This window comes from Emydura macquarii, unplaced genomic scaffold (genome assembly GCF_026122565.2).
Source record: "Emydura macquarii macquarii isolate MOO-44397 ecotype Brisbane River unplaced genomic scaffold, CSIRO-AGI_Emac_v2 contig_968, whole genome shotgun sequence".
In the NCBI taxonomy this organism is placed as follows: domain Eukaryota; kingdom Metazoa; phylum Chordata; order Testudines; family Chelidae; genus Emydura; species Emydura macquarii.
The window spans coordinates 6,222,102-6,233,153 of record NW_027131105.1 but is presented as its reverse complement, the minus strand read 5'-3'; positions in this window follow the sequence as shown (position 1 = coordinate 6,233,153).

The following is an 11,052-nucleotide window of genomic DNA, read 5'->3' as shown; positions in this document are numbered from 1 at the left end:
GGAAATAGCCAAGGTGTTTCTTTCTATTAAAAACTCTTATTGTATCTCCATCTTCATCAAAATTAAAAGATTAATCTACATAAAGAAGATGCACTGATTTAATTAAAAAACTAGGCCTAAGAGGGACTCTGTGAGATTAAAACTCTCTGGACCAGATCCTTAGTTGATATAAATTATAAATCAAGCCAATGGTGGCTGATCTATACACTAGCTGAGGATCTGACTCCACATATTTTAAGCAGAATGTTCTTTCTATGTTGCTAAAAACACTTTAGGTTATTACAGAAAAGCAGACATTAATGAAATGGAGCATAACTTGAACAGAAGAAAAATGTAACGTATCGTCTACACTGAAATTTTCATAGATTCATAGAGTTTAAGTCTGACCTCCTGTATATCACAGGCCATTACATTTTACTCACTTACCTCTGTGTTGAGCCCAATAATTTGCTTTTGGTTAAAGCATAATTTGTGTTAGGCTACAGCATCTTCCACAAAGGCATCCAGTCTTGATTTGCAGACACCAAGAGAGGGGAATCAACCACTTCCCTTGGGAGTTTGCTCCAATCTTTAATCACTCTCCTTGTCAAAAATTTGTGCCTAATTTCTCATTTGATTTTTTTGGCTTCAGCTTCCAGCTATTGGTTCTTGTTCTGCCTTTCTCCACTAGACTAAGGAGCCCGTTAGTACCTGGTGTTCTCTTCTTGGGACTTATACACTGTAATCAAACCACCTCTCAAGTTTTATTTTTTATTTTTTTTTAAATAGAAGTTAAACAGATTGAGCTCTTTAAGTCTTTCACTATCAGGAATTTTCTAAATCCCTCAAATCATTTTCGTCTCTTTTCTGGACCTTCTCCAATTTTCTAACTTCCTTTTTAAAATGTGGGCACTAGTTGCCAACTCATAATTATATTGCAAAACTTGCAAAATTAGATGTTTTCCTTAAAGCCCAGCTTCTCAAGTCAGGAGATTACACAAGAATCTCACATTTCATTAAAAAAAAAAAAAAAAAGTTTCTAACCCTCTAGTTCCCTCCTTGAAAACATGACCCCTAAAAAACGGAAAACCACATTTATTTACACAGGACCACAAATCACTCCAGGGAGAAGGTGCTGTTTGTTTTCCCCATAGCAAACGTGACACTTTTCAGGAGAGACAAAGGCATCAGAAAGTTGGCAAACAGACACTGCACACAGTCCCAATGTACCATGTCTTGCTGGATTTCTTACAGCTCTCTGCAGATTCACACAGGGCAAAAAACACTTTGGAGGTTTCTGCCATGTTTTTATCAGCCACTCCATTCAATTAAACGTTTGTTACAAATGTTGCCCGTTTCCCATACTGCCCATCAAGCCAGTCAAGTCATTTTAAAAAAAGCCTGTAAACCAAGAGCTTATTTGTGAATGAGTCTGTGTCTCTATCCAAACTAGGAACTTTTACAGCGCTGCCAAGAAAGCCACAGGAGTATCTATGCCAATGCAAAGCTTGTACTGTAGGTGCCAACTGCTGCAGGAAAGACCATGCTTAGTATAGCTGCTGGGACACGGACCAAGGTGTCTGTTGCAGCAAAACCTGGAGACAAATAATGATCCTTTGTCAGCCTGTAGCATCGTCATGCAAGGATCTTAAAGCTTTTCACTTGGTATTTAAGTATTGTCCCCAATGGGAAAATAAGGCGCTTTGACATAACTCACCAAGTCTCTCAGGCTATGTCTACTCTGCAGTTAAACAACTACAGCTGGCCCGTGTCAGCAGACTCTGGCACCTTGGGCTCAGGCTACAGGACTGTTTAAATGCAAGGTAGACATTCCAGCTCAGGCGGAGACCAAGCTCGGGACCCTCCCCCCTCGGAGGGTCCCAGAGCCCAGACTACAGCCTGAGCCTGAATGTCTACACTGTAATTAAACAGCCCCATAATAATCTGAGCCCTGTGAGCCAAATCAGCTTCCATAGGCCAGATACAGGTGTTTAATTGCACTGTAGACACAACTTCACTAACAGAGTTGGGAATAAAACTCAGGAGTCCTGGCTCCTAGTCCCCTGCTCTTACCAGTCTCTAAGCACCACTGCTGGCCATGTAGTTTGCTTGCTCCGGGAGCCACGTTGTCAAAGAGTCTTATTTATTTTGCCAGCACTTCACATGATCAGTGATAAATTTGAGAACAAACACACACATAATGAATTTCAAAGTAATCGGAATTAGAAAGTGATAGGGTGACCAGATAGCAAGTGTGAAAAATTGGGATGGGGGTAATAGGCACCTATATAAGACAAAGCCCCAAATATCAGAATTGTCCCTATAAAATTGGGACATCTGGTCACCCTAGAAAGTGAGAACACCATAGTCTAAACCAAGTCCATGCACACATCCCCTCTGCTGTCTCGGCTTTGAAAGCAGTTTTCTTGATAATCTGTCATCTTGAAATTCCTCAGTCTTGGGAGAAAATTAGCCTCTTAAACCCGGCACCACATTTAAGTGCAAAATAAACTGTTCCAGAGTCTAGTTATTTGGTGAAGATTCTTCCTTCAGTACAAGTAAGGCATAATCTGCCACAGATGTGCAGCTGGGTGTGTCTGATTTTATCAGCTCAGAGACTGGAAAGCTGAGCTCTGTGAAACAGAACAATTGGCAAACAATCCCTTTCTTTAGTATAAGTAGTGTTTGTGACTGAAGTGAGAAAGCTTGTCTGTGTGTATCAGCAAGGCCTGCAGAGGAGTAAATGAAAGCACAGGGAGGAGGAATAGAATAGAATAGAATAGAATAGAATACACACACACACACACACACACACACACACACACACACACACACCCTGCCATTCTGGAAATGCATTCACCTCTGGGGAGGAACATGGTACAACAGCATACATCAATTTAGGATAGGACATAAGGAGAATGCCATGTCTGATTTAGGCTTTCAGGGGAATTTTAGAGAGCTGTAATTACCTGAGTTAAAATTTAGATTGGTCCCGAGTTTTCACGTATCAGGGTGTTTTTTAATTACCATGTGGTCACGGAACATCTGTTTTATAGCAACTGTAGCAGCTAAGGTATGGGTAACTGACTCCAAATGGCACCTGCTGAGTCACCTACCCTGCTTCCTGCAGCACAGCAACCCCTAGCAACTCACTGAAGCACCAGCGTCAGTACTGACTCTGAGGGGACAGCACCTCTATGCCACTCCTTGAAGCACAGTGCCCCCAACCACTGCAGTGGGGTCACTGAGCTTAGCAATGATTCAGAAGAGACAACACCCCTTATTGAGTCACCCATACCATTCCATGAAAGCACATTGACCCTAGGACTGCACTGTCTTTGGGGTCCACACTGGCTCAGCGGGAAAAGCGTCCCCTGTTAGTAACCCCCATCACTTCCTGCAGCACCTGGGCTTGCTCACCAAATGTTAAACATTTGTGATTCCCTGAGGTTTCTGCTTATAACTACCACATCATTCTCTAGGATGTGTAACAATATTTTTAAAAGCATAATTATTACTATAGTTGTTATTTCTTTGTAAGACAGTAGCACCCACAGACTGCAGTCAGGCATCAGGGCACCACTGTGCCAGGTGCTGCACATATACATATTAAAAACTCAGTTCCTCCCCTAAAGAATTTACAATCCTGCTAGGAATAATACACAAAGCTATAGTAAAGAGGTGCTAAACATGCAAAGCTGTAGCAGGTTATCAAGAAGGATGGGCAGTTGAACAGAGGAAAGTAACAGAAGGGAAGAGGATGCACAAAGGTAGGGGTAAGCCAAGTAGTAGAAAGGGACTGGATCCTTGTTTGAATATCATCCAAATCCATGATTTATGGATTCATAAAAAACAAGTGGTTTAGAGAAAGGCTGCACGATCAGACAAGGTGCATAGGAAAATCACAAGCTAAGTAATAGGAGATGTTAATTACACTGGCACAGACTGGATTAGCACTGGAAGAAAAAGGCTCAATAGCATGTCAGCCTGGCTATGTATAATAATACTTGGTACTGCTTTAGCAAGTATCTATTTGATGTTCTCAAACATCACTCAGATACTATGGTGATAGGGGCATGAGAATCTAGGTAGATCAAAATGCTTCAATATTCTTATCCTAATGTTACAAAATGGGAAACTGAGTCACAAAGAAAGGAAGTGGCTTATCCCCAAGAATACACGCAAGCCAGTGACAGAGCTGGATACAGAACCCAGGTGACGTGACTCCCATCCGTGCTGCTCTACCCTCTAGACCATATTCCCCTTCCATTGCCAAAAATAGAACACAGGCATCCTGAATCCCAGCCTGCTACTCTATCCCCTAGACTAGTGATACTCAGACTGAAACGTTTGATCCACAAGTGGCTCTTCAATGTGTCTTCTGCAATTCTTTGCAGCACCTGATATTAAAACATTGTGATTGACTATACAGTACTATTAGTAAATGAAACAATTAATTCACATTACTGTGGCTCTTTTGGGTAATGTTGATCACTAATTTGGCTCCTAAACCACTGAGGTCTGAGTATCAATGCCCTAAACCAACATGTCCTTTTGGAACCATGAATAGAATCCACGAGTCCGGACACCCAGCCCCAACACTAGACATCATTCCCATCCAAAGCTAGGAGTAGAAACTCGGGAGCCTTGATGTGTAGTCCCCTACTCTAACCATTGAGAAATAGACCCTCTTTCAAAGCCATCAGTGGAATACAGGAGTCCTCCCTCCCACTATGCAGACCCCTTAACTCCAGTAACCCCTGCTCTGTATCTCACAGATACACCCACCCTCTTTCATGACATATCTATTTTTCTATCTAACCCTGCCAGCTGGATAGGGGCCAAATTCTGACTCCTTCAGTTCTGAAATGCATTCCAGATGAAATTTAAACAAACACGAATAACAAAGAACACTGCCCCAGATTGTTGGGGGGAAAACAATCAAATAAACCATTGGCAGAGGCAAACATTTCCTCCCATCACTGACCTCTGACTGCAGTGGGTGGGGCAGGTTTTTATTTTGGGCTCCAGAGCCCAGATGGGAAACATTAAATCAGATCTGACCTTCAGGCTGGGCTGGATCAAGGCACAGAGCTCCAGGCCCATGCCACCCCCCACACCTCTCTGGCTAGAGCATGAGGGAGAGGGACCCCAATGCAGCTCCTGCTACTCTCATGGGGGCCACATGTTGTGGAATGCCCAGGACTCCACATTGCTTTAATCTGGTGCTGGAAGCTTTAAACAGCAAAATCTACTGACACTGTGTTCAGGTAGGAGTCCTATGAGGTCACTTCACTTGTGTCCTGCCAGGCCAGGTGTGTGATTATTACTGCATTGAAGGAGCAGTTTGCTATAAAAGAATACAATGGGAGGCATAGCACTGGGGTGAGGTTTTATAATTAAAATCTTACATTACCAAGTGTTGTCTCACGGCTCTGATTCCCGTGTGCTTGGCTGGCTGGCAGCTTTTTGCATCCCTTTATTATTCGTAAGGCACAGCCCCTTAAAACATACAGCACAGTACACGAAACAGCAGAACACACAACGAGGGTGTTGGGGGCCACAGCCCTGAAATGGGTTCAAGGCCCAGCTCTGCCAGAAGCTCCCTGGGTGACTTTGATTAAGTAATTTAGCCTCAGTGTCCCCATCTATAAAATGGGATAACATCTTTTCTTTGTCTGCCTTGTCTATTTGGATTGCATGCTCTTCATGTCAGCAATTATCCTACTATGTCTGTACAATGCCTAGCCCCATGAGAGACTTGGACTCAGACTCAGAAGCTCCAAACAAGGTCAAGTCCAGTGCCTTGCCTGCAAGGCTGTCATTCCTCCCTGCTGATATGCTGCTGGATTAACCCCTCTTATCTCTGAGCAGGGTCAAATCTCATCATGGTTAAAATGCCACTACCTTGCCTACACTAGTGCGCCAAAAATTGCAGCTGATGGAAGATTTCCAGCGGCAGACTTGGCCAAAGCGATCATGCACCCTCACATCCCATCTAGAGATCTATGGAAGTGAAGTAATGCCTTGCAGCAGGCACTGACCAAGCTTACAGGGAAAGATGACTGGGATTGAAAGGAATCTGGAACCATCCTTTTCGGGGGAATTGGGGGGAAGGGGGAAGAAAAGAGAATCCCTATAAGGGAGGGGAATTAGATTTCCACTCAGACTTGGTGATTAGAGACAGCACTTGGGCTCATTATAAATGCAGAAAGATGAAGAATCAGCAGAAGAGGAAGCTGTGTTGGGTTGCACGCCTGGGAGTAGGACAGAAGTCAAATGCTTGCTTCTTACTAATGAGTTGGATAGGGCTGTTCTAGTAAAAACATGACTCAACTTTCTAGGTAGTGGATAGTTTGTTGTATGCTGCAGATGGAGCCTGACAACTCTTACAAGCCTCTGCATTACAGACAAAGCTTGGTGTGTGCAGAAGAAGTAATGTTATGACAGCACAAAAGCCCCAATTGACATCAGGGCTTTGTTCTGCTAGGTGCTATACAGAAACATAGGGAGAGACATTCCCTAAGCCACAGAGCTCACAATCTAAATAGACAAGGCAGAATTATTATCCCCATTTCACAGATGGGGAGGTAAGACCCAGAAAGAAAGTAGGTCTTGGGTTTTAAAAGACACGTTTGAGAGTTAGCCACATAGCTCCCACTGAATTCAGTGACTTGGCCGAGGTCACACAGAGGCTGTGGCCGAAAGGAAAATGAACGCAGATCTCCTGGAGCCCAGCCAAGTGCCTTGACCACAAGACCCTCCTTCTTCCCAGAAGTTAACTGGAAGCTAGGTGCCTCCTTCCGGTTCTTGCCAAGACATGACCCCAGTGGCACAGAAATGAGCTAGGGAACACCTCCATTTGGTTCTTTATCCCATTTATATGGAGAGAGGAGTTCTGACTCTGTGATGAGGAAAGGGAGGCTGCTTCTCGCAAGTTTAACAGCCACCAGCTCCCTTTCGGCCCAAGCACTTTCAGCCCAGCCCAAGCAATGGACTTCTAGCCCTGCTAGCAAAAGCTTTGCAAGTACCCAACCCACTTCACAGGGGGACGAGCTATAATCACTGCTGGCAGCAACCGCAGGCAGCAACCGCGGCAGCAAATAGCCTCTAGAATCCTCTCCGAGGCTGCTCTCAGAAAACCGTTTACTTAGGAGACTGATCAGACATGGCCACAGCAAAACTGCTGCTGGCTCCATTGATAATTTTCAGTCCTCTCCTTCCCCTGTGCCCTTATTATTATTTATCACGTTCATTATGGTGGTACCTAAGGGCCAACTGAGAATGGGGCCCCGTTGTGCTAGGTACTGCACAGAGCATTAGACAGCCCCTGCCTTCAAGAGCTCACAGTCTAATAGACCTGGCTTTGCTTTTTGCCCTTGCTTTCCATGAGCTGCAGGTAATGCTAATCTGGACCTATTTTAAAGCTCTGACATTTCCTTCTTTGTGATTTCTATGCCCAAACAGATATCAGGGTCCTATCATAAGAGACAGTGTCCATCTAGTATAAACAGACAAGACAAAGTGTAGGAAGGAAACAGAGGCAAAGAGAAGCAACTTGTCTAAGGTCACAGAGCAGAGTCAGGAATTGAACCCAGGTTTCCTTAGTAAATGCCCTAGCCACTCAGTCACACTACCTCCCATATCATTTTGCCTTAACTGTAGTGTCTTTCAGGGTACCTGTTACTTTTTAAAGCAAACTAGTTGATGAATTTTTCTGTGTTATTGAACTGTATATTTATTTAAAAGGGCACTTAGTAAGTTTTCTGTTCTAATATCAACCTCACAAGGAGGCTGTGAAGGGCTTAATTTATTGATGTTAACCTAGGTATTTCAGGTTTTGACAAACTCATGATGTTTCATGATATTTGATTTCAGGAGGAGGCAGTGTGTCCTAGTGGCTAAAGCACTGGACTTTAATTCAGGAAACTTGTTCTCTATTCCCAGCCCTGCCATTAGCCAACTGGCTGACCTTCAGCAAGTTACTTCACTTTTCTCTTTCTCAATTTCCCCATCTGTAAAAATGGGAATAAGGATACTGACTTCCTTTGTGAAGTGCTTTGCCATCTACTGATAAGAGCTATGTATTATTATATTACTTATAGCTTGTGTGTGAAGCTCAGTTTTCATTTACAAAAAAAGTATGTTTCTTGCCTTCATTGCTGGAGAAAAACTTGGAAATGTGATGACTGCACAGTATTGGCTCAAATAAAAATAACCAACAATTATTTAAAAAATAAAATCTCATTTTTGTAAGCATCTCAATTTTGTAGGGCCTGACTCATGAATATTCAGATTGGTCATTCAGGTATTTGCATGTTCCCCCACTACCATAGCATCTGAGAACTACACCATTAAAGTAGTCTTCCTCACAACGCTCCCTGAGGCAAGGAAGCAGCATAATCCTTCATGCATATAGATGAGGGAACTGAGGCACAGGAAGATGAAGTGATTTGCCTGAGGCCACACATAGTGTCTATGGCAGTGCCAGATCTCCAGAGTTCCTTAACCATGGGATCATCCTTCTGCTAGCATGAAGTGCTTTGAGATTGTAGGATGGAATGTGCCACAAAAGTGTAGTGTATTAATAATAGCCTAATATTATGCTCAGAACATTCATCTAAATAACATTCTTGCTGGTGCAAACTTTCTCCTAGAATCCTCTGTGATAAGTGAATGGAGTAAAGAGTAACAGACAGGCACTTGGAGCTGCTATGGCTGCCAAAGGACAGCCAACAAGCCAGTAGCTAGTGGCAGATCCATTTCCTCCCTTAAAAAACACCAACTCCAGTTACATGAAGGCAGCCTGCTCAAGGGACAGCGTACATCAAGGGGTTAGGAGTAGAACTTGAAATCAGGAGGAGAAACATAATGAAACCATTCCTCCAGGGAAGCCAGCCAGTCCTCCCACCACTGCCTCTTAGCAAACCCACCAGACATTCCAAACAAATTGCACGTCAGAACCACGGTTCCTTGTTACTTGGGACAGACAATGTGCAGGTTTAGATGGTTTTCTAAGTAAAGGTTACAAGCTGGGATGACAGGCTAGAGGTTTTTGTTTACACAGGGTATCTACCAATTAAGGGCGCCTATGCCAACGATCTAGAAGAATCAAAGTCCCCAAATCCGTACTTGCCAAACAAACAATTTTACAACAAAATCCTCATGTTGTTTTGACTGGGGTCAGAGGAATACAATACCACAATACACATAAATAATTCCTTTCCTGTATATGAACCGGTCACCTAAACTCAGCCCCCTTTTCCAGCTCTGCTGTTCAATCCCATCACACAGAAATCCCATCCCCTGATTGGATTTGGGGCTATTGGAATTCTCCCCACGTAGCAGCTAACAGTGAGGGCTGCAGCAGCAGGAACAAAAGCATTTCTCAGTTCAAAGTGTGTGGGAACCAGCCCTGGCTGCTTAGTGCCACATCTAAACTCCACTTGAATGACTGAGTGACCCAGAAGGTGGGGGGCAGGGACGATAAGGCGGAGGTGGCGGTCCGTTCTTCGTCTCTAATTGATGTCCCTCTCATTCTAGAATTCTGAATGGTGATTTTTATAGAAGCTTCTTGATTGCGCTTCTCCTCTAGGATCACTAAAGCAGCTAACCAGCCCTCAGCTCTGCAAACTAGGCTTGATCAACCCATCCTTGAATCTACAGTGATAGTCTGTTTTAGTTATAATCATATTAATATTTTACCTGTTTAATGGGAGGGATTCAAAGCACTTTCCATACTTCTTGTTTGTATTGTAATAGGACTTAGAGACCCTAAATGAGGTGAGAGACCCATAGATTCAAAGCCAAAAAGGACCATTAGATCATCTAGTCTCACCTTCTGAATAACACAGTCCAGAGGATTTCATCCAGTTACACCTACCTTGAGCCCAATAATTTGTGTTTGACTAAGCCATGGCTCCCAAACTTTGTTGGTTCACATATCACCTTCTTAAAAACTGTTGTGAAATAAAGGGATGGATCATCAAGCTCCTGTACTACAGTCTGGGAACACTTGGACGAAAGCATATCTTCCAGGAAGGTATCCAAGGCTTGGTTTGAAGACATCAAAAGATTGGAGAATCCACCACATCCTTTTGTAGACTGCCCCAATGGTTAATCATCCTCACTATTAAAAATATGTGCCTTATTTCCATTTGTGCAAGGCACTGCACATTCTCATAGTAAGAGAAGGCTGCTGTCCCAAAGATCCTTCATTCTAAATAAAGGAAGGATTATTATTCCTGTTTTATGGGGGCTGAAGCTGAGTGATTTAGTCCCAGTCTACACCCAAAAGTTGGACCACTTTAGCTGTATAAGTAGATTAAAAGTGGTACAACCTCCCTCCCCCCCAGTGTAGCCACACTTATATCAGCACAAAGGTGCTTACAGCAGTATAGCTTTATTCCCATATAGAAAGGGGAATAAGTTATACCAGCACAAAGCCCCTTTATACCAATGTAACTGTATCCATACTAGGCGTTGTAGCAGTATAACTATTGCACTTAAAAGAAAAAAAAAAAAAAAAGTCATACCACTATAGTTATACAGGTACAAAATCTGAAAAGATCAGGCCCAAGTAACTTGGCTCTTTCGGCATTTTCTATCTTCCCAATAGCTCCTTTGTGATGAATCATTATTATACCCTTTTTTACAGGAGGAAAACTGAGAGGTAGAGCCATCTAGCATCCAGGGTCACGCTGCAGAGCTGGAATCAGTCTCCATGAGTCCTGGAATCCACAGTCTGATTCTTTCACAATGGACTTTCAAAAAGAGGGGGCAGAATATAACTAAGGGCTAGATCCTCAGCTGGTGTAAACCAGGGTAGCCCCCTGAAGTTCAAGGAGCTCTATTTACAACAGCTGAGGATCGGCCTCAGATTTTGTTGTTGTTGTTATGCCTGAGTTTTGGCTCAGAGGGACAAAAACATCTCCCCAAATAGCTGAGCTGCAGGGACAGCACAAAGCACTGAGGCGCTAGTCTGAGGCTATTAAGCAGATGAAGCAGACACTGTGAAGATAAAGCATTTGCCATCTATTAGTTCCAGAGTTAAACAGGAAGGAGTGGAAGTTT